The sequence below is a fragment of the Pezoporus flaviventris genome, unplaced genomic scaffold, assembly GCF_033815535.1.
Source record: "Pezoporus flaviventris isolate CSIRO_AGI_PZ_B2104156 unplaced genomic scaffold, CSIRO_AGI_Pfla_v1 ptg000002l, whole genome shotgun sequence".
Classification (NCBI taxonomy): domain Eukaryota; kingdom Metazoa; phylum Chordata; class Aves; order Psittaciformes; family Psittacidae; genus Pezoporus; species Pezoporus flaviventris.
The window spans coordinates 67002238-67016297 of NW_026892550.1; positions in this window are offsets into that span (position 1 = coordinate 67002238).

The following is a 14060-nucleotide window of genomic DNA, read 5'->3' on the forward strand; positions in this document are numbered from 1 at the left end:
TAAGTGTCTATTAAAACTCCAGAAAAAAAAAAAAAAAAAACAAACCAACAACAACAAAAAAAAAACCCTCAACATGTGAGTAGCTTGCATAATGTTACTAGCATGCATCTTTCATCCTTAAGGTATAAAGTATGTATATACTTTTTAAATGCCTGGTGTTTAGCAAGGCCACATATTGAAAAGGACTCCAGCTTCAGTGCTGGGTATTTGCTCAAGATTCTTCGCCACAAATAAAAGGACAAAATTTTAAATATGGCTTTTGTTTCAGTGTAACTTTACAATAGATAAACATTTAATAACAGTCAGCTATGACATTTACAAAGAAGAAAATATATGAACACAGACACTCAGGAAATTCTCAGAATTCTCAAGAACAAATCTAAAACATTGCATCTTATTGTCCACAGCTAAGCTCTATGGGCTAAGAAAAGCTACTTCATTTGCTGTAAAGCAGGCTTTTGAATGCATCCATTTTTCCTGGCAATTTTACTCAAACTGAATTTAGATCATGCTCTGAATTTTGGTCTTCTTTTTTGAGTTGTTACGTACAGTCTTAGGGAAGCAAGATCATGGCTAAGTTTTGATGCTGAAAAAAGCTTAATACTTTTTAAGTTCTGTCTGAAACATTTGAAATTTTATTGTAAAAATGTCATTCAGATATGGGACCAAGAGATTGAGGCTTGCAAAGAGTAGCAGCATCTATTGTTCTTTGTGGACTTTGAGGAAGGTAAAATGGTTTATAATGTCCCTTTATTCTCACTGCCTGTAACAGCTGGGCAAAGAGAGAGGAAATGGCTTTCCCCCAGTACTTGTCAAATAACTGATGTGCAAATTATCCCTCAAAGGGGCAAGGTAGACAATGACAGTATGTTCATAACTCAGGAGTAAAGTTGCAGCCCTGTGGGCAAAATTCAGAGAAAAAGATTAAAAGCTTATGGGACTGAAATTTTACTAACAAAGATTTAATTAATGATTTTTAATAATATTCTACGTGGACTGCCAGATCAGGATTAATTAAATGCAGCCTGTATTATATAATTATCAAACCAGAACAAGCTATATATTCATGTCATATGTCTATAAATTTCATAAAAATAAGGCTTTGAACGAGCATTTGCCCATTATTTCCATGTGTCTTCTCTCCTAGGTAGTCTGATTCGACAGCCTTCATAGGATAAAAAAACAAAAGGAAGTTCTTGCAACAAATATAGCTTGCAATAATGATAGCTCCATTATTTTTCAGTATCATGCAGGAGTTATTCAACATGTGATGTGATCTTTGATAAGAAATAGCCAATTTCTTAAACCTGTAATTGTTTGGTTGAATGAATTTAACAAAACAGGTTACAGTACAGAAAATCTAGTAATTTGATTATGTTTTCTATTGCACAGTAAAGAAACAGAGCACAACCTAACAAAATATTTCAGTGTTTATAAACTGAAACATATTTCAGTAACATCTAGTTAGAAGTTAATATTTTAGGCGATCTATCATTATCAGTATTAAGTATATTACCCCAACCAAAATAATGAATTTCATTTTACTTGTGCTTAATAGCAAACATGAATCAGAAAATGTTTCCTGAATTTTATTAAAACGCTGTTGTAGTTCATTTTTAACTGAGGACAATGAAGTACTAACAGAATACAGAATGGTATAATCACTGGAAAGACAAAAAGCTCCAAGCTACCTGTTCTATATTGTTAGCATAAATGGAAAATAAGATTGGATCAAGATAAGAGGTTTGCAAGACTGCCTTGATTGTATTCTCAGCAAAATTTTGCTCCTCTCTGATTGGGCATGCAGTTTATTCTAAATAAGTTTCTAATCTTGCAGTCTTCACCTAGACAATGAATGTGTGAGCTACATGTGGCCTCAGGCCTACATGTCTGTGACTGGTAGGACTCAATGCAGTTAAAGCACCTTAATGAAATTAAAGTCTTAAGGACTTTGGCATGAGCCCACAGCACTTCAGACATAGCTGACAGAATTCCCCACTGAATCTTTTCTGATCTATATATGATAGAAATTGTGAGGTCTACAGAAACTGAGTGATCAAACAGCATCACTGAATCTCTTCAGTAAAAATTACATAATGGGCTTTTCAATTTAGCTCTACTCAGGAAAATTGCAACCCTAGTTTTAGGGTGCAGCTGAGAGCACGTTTTGTAAAATGCATAATCTGTGGAAATTTCTTTCAGAGTGAAAGCAAATATTTTAAGCAGGTTTGCAATATTATTGCAGTTTCATTTTCTTGGGTGCTGAAATAGACTAGTCTTCAGGGGTGGCTACTGTGCTTTGGAATGGAATTTACTTTGTGAGACTTCCTTAAAAAGTGCACATGTATGTGTATATATATGTGTATATCTAAAATTCATATATATATGCGCATATATATGCGCATATTTTAATTCTGAAGTGCTAAGGATAGAGAGCAGTGATTGTATGCAAGGACTTAACAAATGTCTGGGGGGGGGTTGTTTGTTTTTTTTTTTCCCAATAAAATATCAGAACATTTTAGTCTACATATAAAGTAATCCAAAGCTTTATTTTTCACTGCCACTGCAGCGTTGACTTTACCAGAGGAGAAGAGATGAGGTGTTTGTCACCTGCAGCAGTATTTTTAGTTTGGAAAAAACAGCATTTAGTGTTGGACAAGGGGGTCCTGTTAGATCTGTAGCTAAAAAACTGCAAAGAGTTCCAGTTCCAATTGCTGGAAATCTTTGCAAGACAGCCTTGTCTTTTCCTTGTGACTTGTTAATTTTGAGTGTTCCTTGTTCACTGAAAGTGAATGCCATTTCAAACATTAGGCATGGAAAAGTGAAGCTGTAATACATACTATATATATATATGTACTATTTGTATTGATTGATTGATTGATTGATGGCTTGGCTTTGGAGTGAAGATTTGGGAAGGACTTTACCCAGGCTTACTACAAGCACGATGACCAAGGGCATGTGGGATATGCAAATCTGGTTGGAAAAGGGTGCTTAGGCAGTCAGGGAGTGTCCAACCAGGACTGTCATCTCCTGAGCAATCTCGAGCTACCCATTTGCTGGTCTGCCCGCGTGCAAGGTTGGATCTGCAGCTTCCCATGCACCTTGTCACCTGTCGTTTCGACCCTTGCCTGTCCATACAGACAAGTGAGAGTAAGCTCTTCCAGCCTGCACAGTGGATTTTTTAGGTGAGGGCAGCTTGCACAGAACTGGCCCCACTCTTTAAACCTGAGGTTTATCTGCCAGGGCCTAGCTAGCTAGGACAGTGACAGCAAAGTGCTCAGGTCGTAGGTTTTGTAAGAGTGTCCTTCTCTTAGATGGAAGCCCTTATGAGGCTAGACGGGATCCGTCAGCCTGGGTTTGAATATAGGAGTTTTCCTTCTCCTATGATGAAGGCCTGTCTTCGCTAACGAAGATTCAGGAAGGGCTTTAACCCACACATTCTGAGCAAGACTGTCATTTCCTGGGTCAGTCTCTAGCGACCGCTATCATGAGCCCATCAAGGTGCCAGCGGTGCTGCGGTATTGCTACGTCTAGGCGGGATTCTGACTTAGAGGCGTTCAGTCATAAGCTCGCAGATGGTAGCCTCGCGCCAGTGGCTCCTCAGCCAAGCTCATGCATGAGGGGTCTGAACCTGCGTTCCTCTCGTACTGAGCAGGATTGCTATTGCAACAACACGTCATCAGTAGGATATATATGCGCGCTATATATACAATTTCAACTATGCATTTTTTTTTTACCAAAACCATTTTGTAAAGCCTGAAATGTTGGAAATATAAGGAATTTAAACGGTATTTGTGGGGTCTAGAACGTACTGTTGGAAAGAGTATTGCTTGATGGTTCATTAATTCACTTTTTCCTCAGTATAATGTTACTGGTGGTCTTTTATGTCTGCATCTGTGTATTTAAGCATAAGTGTTCTTGTGCATTTATGGTGTATCAGGTATCCAGTTAGAGATTTTGTGTAATCTGAACTGCATGCATACATTGTTAATAAAACCATACTGCTTTCTGCTGCTGGATCATAAGTAGGTGATAATATTTGGACACTCTTCACCACTAAAGTAAGATCAACGCAAAATTAATCAATCCTATAAAGGCAAAAGTAGTGGGTTTGTTTGTTTTCACTTGTTTTGTTTTAAAAACTTATTTCTATGACTTGAAAGTGAGAAATTACTTCTATTTTCTCTGATGTCTTGTAATTTGTATGATTTCTTGATATTCTATAAATAATTTATGTGGTTTTGGAGCTAAATGATTCTATCCTCCCAGCTTTTAAAGAATATCTATAAAGTTATTTTGCAGAAGTCTTTATATAGAATTTTCAGTGACCACTGCAGATGTATAAATGTGCAAGAACTCAGTAGTAGAATTTCCCAAGAAAGAGAATATGTCACTATAATACTGAGAGGCCTCTCCTGGAAACTCTCCAAGAAAGAACTTCTACCATTTGCTTTCCCTAAATGATTTTGAAACTCCATACAACAAGTGGAGAGCAGCAGTGCTGCTATCGCCGCCTGAGGAAATTTTCTCTTTTCTTTCATATGGTCCTAGAGACTTGCCACATGGAAGATCCTTCTGCCATTCCTTTTGCTTTGTTTCACAATTAGTTCAGGTGCTGGTCATTTGGGAGGTCTGAGCAGTGCATTGGGACAGATGACCTCTAGGGATTCTTTCCAACCTCAGTATTCTGTATATGTGTGTGTGTGTGCATGTGAGCAATTTCTTTAGGTGCACAGAGAGCGGTTTAATCCAGATATTTTTGTCATGTGCTATGCCTCTGTTAGTCCAGAAGATACCTCTTGTACTTACCTGATAGTGACTCTGCCAGTTTATTGAACATGTCTAGTATATATTCACTATAACTAAAATAGGCCTGCATGTGACTTTCTTCTTCAGCAAAATGCACTTCATTCTTTTCCAGCTCTCATCCCAGAGTGAACTGGAAAATATTTTGTTGTCATGACCATAGAGAAAGCCATTTAAATGCCAACTAAGGGGCAATCTGAATAAAATCCTCTTTCTAGCAGTAGAGCAAGGGGACAAACGCATTTTCTTCAAGAGTTCCCATGTATAAATGGACTAGTTGAGCATAGAAGTTGTTTGTAATTATGGTCCAAATGTACTTTCATTATTCTAGGAAAGTAAAAAGTCCCCCAAACACCCAGGACAAGAACAGTCTTAAATCTGTTCTCATCTGAAGAAAAAATACATACACATACACACACACACATATGTATATACATATATGTATAAAGTTTTTCTTTTTGTAGACCTTGGGTTGTTTGTAAAGCTGACCTGAGACTGGTTCCAAGTTTAGCATCCAAGTTAGTGGCTTGGATTTTTCTAAGTGTCTATTATTAAAGCACAGTACCATAACACAGCAAAAAAATTCATTGTCAGTGGGAACCTGACATTTAAAATTCATCTGTGTCATTGATCCTCACTGTAAATATCTTCACAATAATCTTTTTAATAAAAACTTCTAAGATAGAGAAAGAATTGGTAAAGAGAGACACTTTAGATATGTCCACCATTAATTTCTGTCCTTGGTAATTTACTTCTGATTGCTGCATCTTTGGAGGATTACTGTAGATGATTATTGACTTCCTGCACACCAATGGTCTGTTAACATTTCAGATCCTAATGTAGCTCCTGAATTCCCACCATTATATCTTCTGTTCTTTAAAAAGAATTGAGTGCAAGTTCACTCCCTTATTGTGAATAAATTATCATTCTTTTTCTAGGATATTACAAAACCATTGTTACCTGTTAGAAATATACTAACAAGAATAGGAAAATTAATTAAACAGTTTGTCCAATAAGGTTGCACAAGAATCTTCCTCCAGGAATCTGTAGAGATTCCTATGTTGTAGCGTATAAAAAAAAATAACCACAGTTTGCACTCTTAGTTTAATGTTGTTTTGCAGCTCTGATCATCTCAGCAGAGAAGTCAATGGGCCCATCCAGGATGCTGGTCTCTGGGGCTCATGCACTTTGAGGAAGAGCTGGGGGAAGGGCAAAATACTTTCCATAGCCACATTATTGTTAAGACACTTATCTGTGTATGGACATGTGTCTGTTATGAATAATATTAATAGCTATTAATTACCATTAGCAGGTTCAAAGCATCTACTTCAGTGATGAACTTGACAAATGTAAAAACCTGAATCACCTTACTTTTCACACTGCAGCTTTTATCAGGACATGCATCTGTTCTGATGGTTAATAGCAATTGCTGTCATAGCCACCACACAGATCAGTTTGTTTCCAAGCCCATTTACTGTTCCCAAGTACATTCAGAGAACATTTTATTTGGTCCATTTTACCTTCAAATAAGAACTTAGTGATGTGTCAAGTCTGTTCTGTCTACACACTTAGTGCATCCCTTCTCTTTGACTTCCAGCAATCCAGCTGTGTTTTGTGAAATAAAATAAGATCTTCAGCTAGTATGAGGATTTTGATCCTGAACCTTTCCAAGTGAAAAATGAGGACAGGCATGATTATGACTAATATTAGATCTGATATAAATTGGGAATAGCTGCTCTAAAGTTAGCAGTTATACTGGGTTAAAAAGGATGTGGGGAGATGAGGCTACAGATGTATGACTAATATAAATATGAAATCGTGTGTGCATGTGCACAGTGTGTCGGGTACACCTGCTCTAACAAAAGCCCTGACCAGAGGCTGGGGGATCCTCCCCCAACAGACAGATACCAGGATTGCTCCTGGGACTGCAGCTCTTGTCCCACCACACAGGGTTGCTCGTCAGTGCAGGGGCAGGATGTTGGTCCTTAGCCAATGGGGAGTTATGTGACCATATCTAGTCACAGTTCAGAGTTGACGCGGGTACAAAAGGAGCTGCGTGGGCAGCCATATGCAGTCAGTTCTGCTTGTGCCAGGGTCGGCAGCTCTGCCATGGGGTAGAGACAAGTACAAGGGAATGCCTCAAGGTTGGGAGCCCTCCATTTTAAATGAGTGATGGATGATGTGTTTTGGATCATAGGCCATAAAGGTTTAAGATTCAGCAGTGTACTGATGAATAATCTTTGCTACTAGTAGATTTTCTTTCTCTCTCTCTGAAAAAAAAAAAAAAGGGAAAAAAAGAAAAAAAAAAGAAAAAAAAGAAAAAAAAGAAAATGGGTATAAAATATAATATTTGTTTCTGAATTTTCTTAAGGTGCTCTATAAGGTACAATGTCATAAGTAAGGTTCTGTTTTTTTTTCCTCCACTATCATTTCGACTTCAGTACTTGGGTTTTCAATCTACTCATACTTGTCTGTGCAGAGACCGCATGAATGAAATATTTTCCAGAGATGTCACCAGAGTTAATTCAGTCTGGAATTACATTTTCAAACACAGCTAATTGTTGTATATCTAAGATCAGTTGCACTATTCAAATTTAGTGAAATTGAAGATCTAGAGATTGTTTTCAAATATTCATTAACCAAAGAAGTTGTGAATGCCGTTACTCTTCTGTAGCAAGTTAAGAGTGCTTGGTTGGGTTAGCTTTGGAAGAAAAAAACACTGCGTCTATGCACTTCAAGATTTTCTAGTGGTTCTGAGTAAGGCTGGAAAAAAAACATACTTATATGTGGGAGTTTGTTAATTTTACACAAAGCTAAAGTGAACTTTATTGATTTAATACAGTTATGTTGTGTGTAGGCTTCTCTCCAGACACCTCTTTTAATATATTTATTTTTAAGCCTCATATAAGCATAATCTAACCATAAATTGTTATAAATCTTAACCAGTGGGATTTGGGTGTGTGGAGTTGGGATAAAAGTGGACGTCATTTGGAGCCAGCTATGCTGCTACCTGTTGTGTTGGAAATGGAATTATGATTGCTACATGTTCATTTGGTTGCTGAAATGCTTAGTAAATGAGTGTTGGTTTGGATTAATGTAAGCCCATATGGAAAAATCAGCAGGGTGGAAACAGAGTAGATCAAGGTAAACCAGTGTTTCACAGATACTGAGAGATTCTTAAAAGGCATTGGCAATGTAAAATATGTCTGCTATCTACTTGCAAAACCACTGTAGCAATAAAAAAAAGGAAAAAAGAGAAAGAGAAAGAAAAACAAAAAAAAAGGGCAAGGAGTTGTTTTGGGAGAACATTAAAGTTATGTAATCCCACTGATCACTACAATACCTCTGCCTGCTCTCTCAGGAGGGCAGTTTAGAAAAGAGTTTTGCTAATTTCATAGAACCTAAAGAGGGGGTTTGCATTTATTCCCATTGGCAAAATCAAAATAATTTTTAAGAAAGCCACCAAGACTGCCTCTGTAATGCAAAGACATAATAAAGGGAACTTGGGTGCAGTACGCCCGGAGGAGAGGGGCACCTGCATTCCCCTGCAACACCCCCCAGCCTCTCCCATGCTGGAGGGGAGTCTCTTGCTCCTTTCTCTGTTTTCTTTCTCTGGGGAAAGAAGCAGGAGGAAAAGTGTTGTTTACAATATCTGGGTCTTGAAAGCTTGAGAAATTCATTCCACACAGTGTCATGCCTGAAGAAAACTTCACCCCATTCTGATGCATGAGGCCAAGTGATTTAAGTACCACTGTTATGTAAATATTTACATTTGTAAAAAAATATACTTTCTTTTAATAATTGTATCTTTTCAATGTGTACTGTCTTTGCTTAATAACAAACATTAAAACAAGATATTTACAAAGAGAAACCCTTGTCGTTTGGCAAAGAGAACTTCAATAATCCTCTGCTATTTGCCCCCCCATCCATTTTAATTGTTAATATCTTTTCAGCATGCAGGAGAAATAATCTCCTACCATGGTAAAGCAGTCAGCCTAATTGAAAAGAAATACAAGGCATCTAGAGCACAGCTGAAAAATTCAGCTAAAAGCAATCTGTCATTATCTTTCCAATACCAATTTTAAATAGGTATTAAAGTAAATGGTGAAAACATCTTCTCATTTCTCTTGCGGTATCGTTTCGTTTCTACTGAAATCCCTAATCCTCAAATGAAGATTCTGCCTGATACCCAACAAAACACTCAGACTCAAGTGTCTCGGAAACCAGATCCAAAAATAGAGGAATAATTTCCCTATCATGAATTAATCTCATTTGAAAATGATTTTTAAAATACAGTTTATGCAATGCAAATCCTCACTCCCAGAATAACCTGTATTTGTGGTTGTTATGCCACAGTCAAGAGATAAATTACTGCTCAGTGAGCTGTTTCAGCATGGCAACGTGAACTGCAGCTGGGATTAAGAAAACTGATGAAGCATAGCATACCATGAAAGAAATGAAAACATTTTATAGGACACATGAGTATTATTGACAGGTTTCTACTTTTGAGATACAATGAACTCTCTCAGCAGGAGTCTGTATTTGAAAAGTATCCTGCATTAGAAAATTATATGCCACATTTGAAAGTGTTCACACTTTTTTTTCTTTATTATTATTATTATGCACTATATAACACATTTCAATTTAATTGGAGAAATGTTGTATTGTGATGCTGAACACTTATTTGATGGCGATAATATTTCAGCTTGGTAGGGAAAGTTGGATTCATCTGAAGCTGAGACATCCACAGATTGCCAATGCATGCTTCTGAGTAGGTAAAAATATATTGAATATATGTCAGGTGGGCTCTTATAGAAAATACATCAAGTCCTTAACAGGTCAAGCCCAAACAAAATCTTACTAAAGCTATTAACTTCAAAGTTTATTTGGCTCTGGTCTCAGAAAGATAATTTTCTTCAGACTTCACCAACTGAAAACCTCACAGCAGTGGGAACCTCAGGATCTGCCTGATGTTGCATGTGCTCAGCAAATGTAAGGAAATGACTGGCTAAATAGACACCCCTACATGAACCCTGTCATACTGAAAAAGAGAACTTTTAGCATTCTGTTGCAAAACACAGCAGCTAATTAGTTTTCTTTCATCAGCCTTTCTTTCTCATCCTTTTCTTGAAGTAGTAAAAGATTCAGCTAGACTGAACAAAGATTGTGCTCTCAGGAGTAATCATCTGTTGGTAGAAAATTATGCGACATTTCTGCTGTTATTTTTCCTGATGTTCATATATTGGAAAATTTTGTACTTAAAAGTGTGACCAAGATACTGCCTCTGTTGTAACTATAGATGTAGTGGTACAGAAGAAAAAACCAAGAAATTAGGAAGAATCCCTTCCTACTGTGTACTTTCTATTCAGTCCTTTCATTAGAATCAATAGCAATTAGTATTTTGGAGGGATTAAATTCCCTTCAAAGAGTTTTCAAGGCTCTTTTGGTGATGCAGTATCTCTTAAGTCTCTCTTCACTCAGTGTTCTTATAATCCTAAATTCATGGCTCACAGAGGCTTAGATTAAGGTGACCTTACACAATGTTTTAGCCAGTCTAATAGCTTGCATGTAAGCATGGTTAGTAACAAAGCTGATTGTCTCACTGGTGAGATGCAATACTATAGCCTGGCTAGACTGGAGTCTAATGGGTGGAGTTTTCTGCAGTTATATTTTGACTAGCAGCTCTGTTTTCTGTTGAAAGTCTGAGCAGTGAAGTCTGAGAAGTGAAGACAGGACCAAATGTGTCCTGTTGTCATCAGCGAGGAACTAGCTTTTGCAATGCCAGTAATGCAGATTTTCAGAGAGCTGCTGAAGGACTTCAATGCTTGCTGTTGCACAGGCAGCAGAATGGGGCAAGTACCACATCACTGCACAGATTTGCACTTCTCCTCTCTGCTGTGCTTGATGCAGCAGGGAGTGCTTCTGAAATCCCACAGCTCAGGCTAAGGATCACTGGGAGGCAGAGCCTACCCATAGAAACTGTCATCCTTTTTGCCGTGCTGAGTAATTGGCACTTAGATGTGACAGTGAGCTCTTCTCTTTTCCCATTGCTAGTAAGTGTATTGATCTTGTAATCTGAAATCCTACTACCTACTTACAAATTGAAAACACGTTTATTCTTAGTCCACTGCTGAAGAACACAAAACTTGTAAGAATATAATACTATATTAGTAACCAAATTTTATAAATGTAAGAGATAAAGTTTAATAAGTATTTAAAGGGAGGGGAAAAGCACTTCTTGTTTGACTATTATGCTTGTTCTGGTGTTATTCCTTAAGTCACAGCTAGAAAGCTGATAAGTTTATGGTAGGACACATAGACAAAAGAATGAAGGTGGAGAAAGATAAAATAATACTAAAGATAATCTGACTGAAAACTGGTGGGAATTACATGATGTTAAATAAGCTGCATTATTCTTCACTGGAGACCAAAATCTAGACCATATGATTTTTCTGCTCTCTGTTTTTCATTTGGAATGAAAGAGAAAGGACAAAACAATGGCAATAATAATAAAAATAATGCTAATAATAATGTCTTGCAGGACCAGAGAAAAAATAGGGGATTTAGGTGTTATATGTAGTGCGACTGCATGTGGAATGCAGATTAGTACACATTAGGTGAAAGAAAACGTTTGTGCAAAACATTGCCTGTCTGAATACTGATTTCATAATCAGCATGGAAAGATGTTGAAAACAGAATATTTTTTATGTTTTACAAAATGTCATTGTTTTCAGAAGTTATACTGTATTGTACACATCATATTATGCAGTGCAGGATCTAGATAAGAAAATCAAGCCAGTAAACTCAAAACACCTGACACATCTGCTTTTCAAAAGCTGGTACTGTGCTAAACCTGAAGAGAGAACAAAGACAGAGGAATCGTATTTTATTGGCATTTGCCAGTGATGAGATGCCCATGGTTGTAACTGTGGCATACAGAAAATTTTACTTGTTCCCATCTGTCTGGGCTACTGGTTGAAACTACCTGTTCCTATTCTGTTTGTTTTGCACCACTTACGTAAGATAAATTATTAGAAGAAATTAAATTATACTTCTGTGTATATAATAGCAGAATGTGGTTTCTATAAATTACTTCTGTTTTAACTCTGCTAGTAGTTTAAGGTAGTCAGGTTCCAGTTTAAGGTAGTTAGGTTCCAGAACTGGACTACCTTCCAGTTAAGGTAGTCAGATTCTGCTTATATTCTCCTTATATTCTCTTATATGAGCAGAGCAGGATATGTTAGAACTCTGATTAAACATACAGGTTACACTCATCACAGAATTACAAAATATTCTTATTAATATAAAAAACCTCAGTTACCATCCTGAGGTGGTTAAGTGTTAAAAGGCTGTTACATTTCCAGTGGGATGCTTGTGGGGGTTTATTTGCTGTTGTTTTGTTTATTTGGTTGTTTGGTTTGATTTGGTTTGGTTTGGTTTTGCTAGTGTCTAGGGAAGTATCCTCAATGTTATGAGTAGACTGAAAAAGTGACCAATATTTTCTGTCTATTCCACCTATCTCTCCCAAATACATTCTACAAATTCTCTCAATTGAACTTTGTATCATAGTTTAGTTTGCATTTAACAATTGAAACAATCAGCTGAGGCTGAGCATAGTAATATTTACAAGCTGGTCCTACGTAACCACATTTGAGGGGAGGAAGGGTGAAAAAAAGTAAAAATGATGTAAAAGAGAAAATGATCCTGCATTTTAAAAAATAATTGATAAAGAATATTTGCTGTTTCTTGTAAAAGCCAAATATCCTTGCCTAAAGTTTTCTGCCACAGAAGCTGCCCTCAGTGTCCTCATCACCAACCACAGGACTAGTCCCAGCTGGAATCATTTATTGGCTTAGTCAAGTGCTCCACTACTTTGTTCTAAATATGTCAACTTTGATTCATCCTTGGGTTTAGTTGCTGTCAAACACTGTTAAATGGAGCTGGAATCAGCACTGCACCTAGGCTTCCACTAAGCCAAAACCATAATCACTTCTATAGAAATGTTAGCATTCTGTGGCACTAAAGAGTTGCTTTGATAAGGAGTGCAGCATTTCTGTGAAGGTATTTTGTATGAAAAGGGAATTCTGGTCTCATTGTTGGCACCAGATACAGGTAAGAAGTTCATATCATCAGTACTGAAAGGTTTGGCAACAAGCTCTGTTTCTCAGAATTGCCAAACTTGTTATTTGTCTGCATGATTTATACTGTCAGGGCCCATGCACAAGTACATTATGAGGCCAGAGTTAGGACTATCCCCATCAACTAAAGCACTGGCAACTTTTAGCTTAACATTTGTTTGGAGTCTAGTATTATAAGCAAGACCAAATGGAAAAATTGAACTGTTCTGAGAGGTGAAGGGTAAAGCACAAAATAAGCGGATAGGGGAAAAATTGGTTTCATCTACAGGGTGCAAAAGTAGTTAAAGAAAGAAATACACTCAGAATAGCATGTTATCTACTTCTGCTCATACTGTGAAGGTTTTTAGGTAGCATTTACATAGATTCCAGAGGATGTTGTAGAGGATATCAGCATTTGAAAGAAGTGTACTCTTGGATGCCATGTGAGATATGAGGAAGGAATCACAAATGCTAACAATAATTGCCAATGTGGTAATTTATATTATGTTGAAAACTAAACATTGGAAGCAAGTTGGATATGTGGATATTCACATGGTTGGTGAGCAAGCTATAACTAATTTTGAGCAGGATTGTCTCTGTTATTTAACAGGGGGTCTTTAAAATGTGATAATGAACCACATGGCCTCCAAAGGATGCATATTTTTATGAATTTATGCAGCTGAGGTTTTGACCCTAGAGTTCTCTTTACTGTGAGATGGAGGGGAAATGAGATGATCCCAGCAGATATTTCTAGTTGTACATAAAGGCACATTCTCACTAATTTATCTTAAATAGTGTCATATTTATTACAAAGCATTCAGAAAACATTCCATGTAAACCTCTTCTTTCCTTCTTGCAATCTATTGTGCCGTGTATAGTAAGGTCACTTTCACTTGACCTTCACCAATGAATGCAGCTTCTCTTGCAATTGGTTCTTAACTGTTGCCCATTTCTTTTATGAAACTCTAGTACCCTCTGCCTTTTTTAAAAAGTCAAGCTTCTTGGAGAGGGAAAGAGATATTATTGAGCAATATTACAAATACAGTAACTGAAGATTCCATGCTCCCCCTCCATGATTATTTAGAATAAAGTACTCTGGATATGGAAAATATTTTAAATGTGTGTATGAGCTTGTGG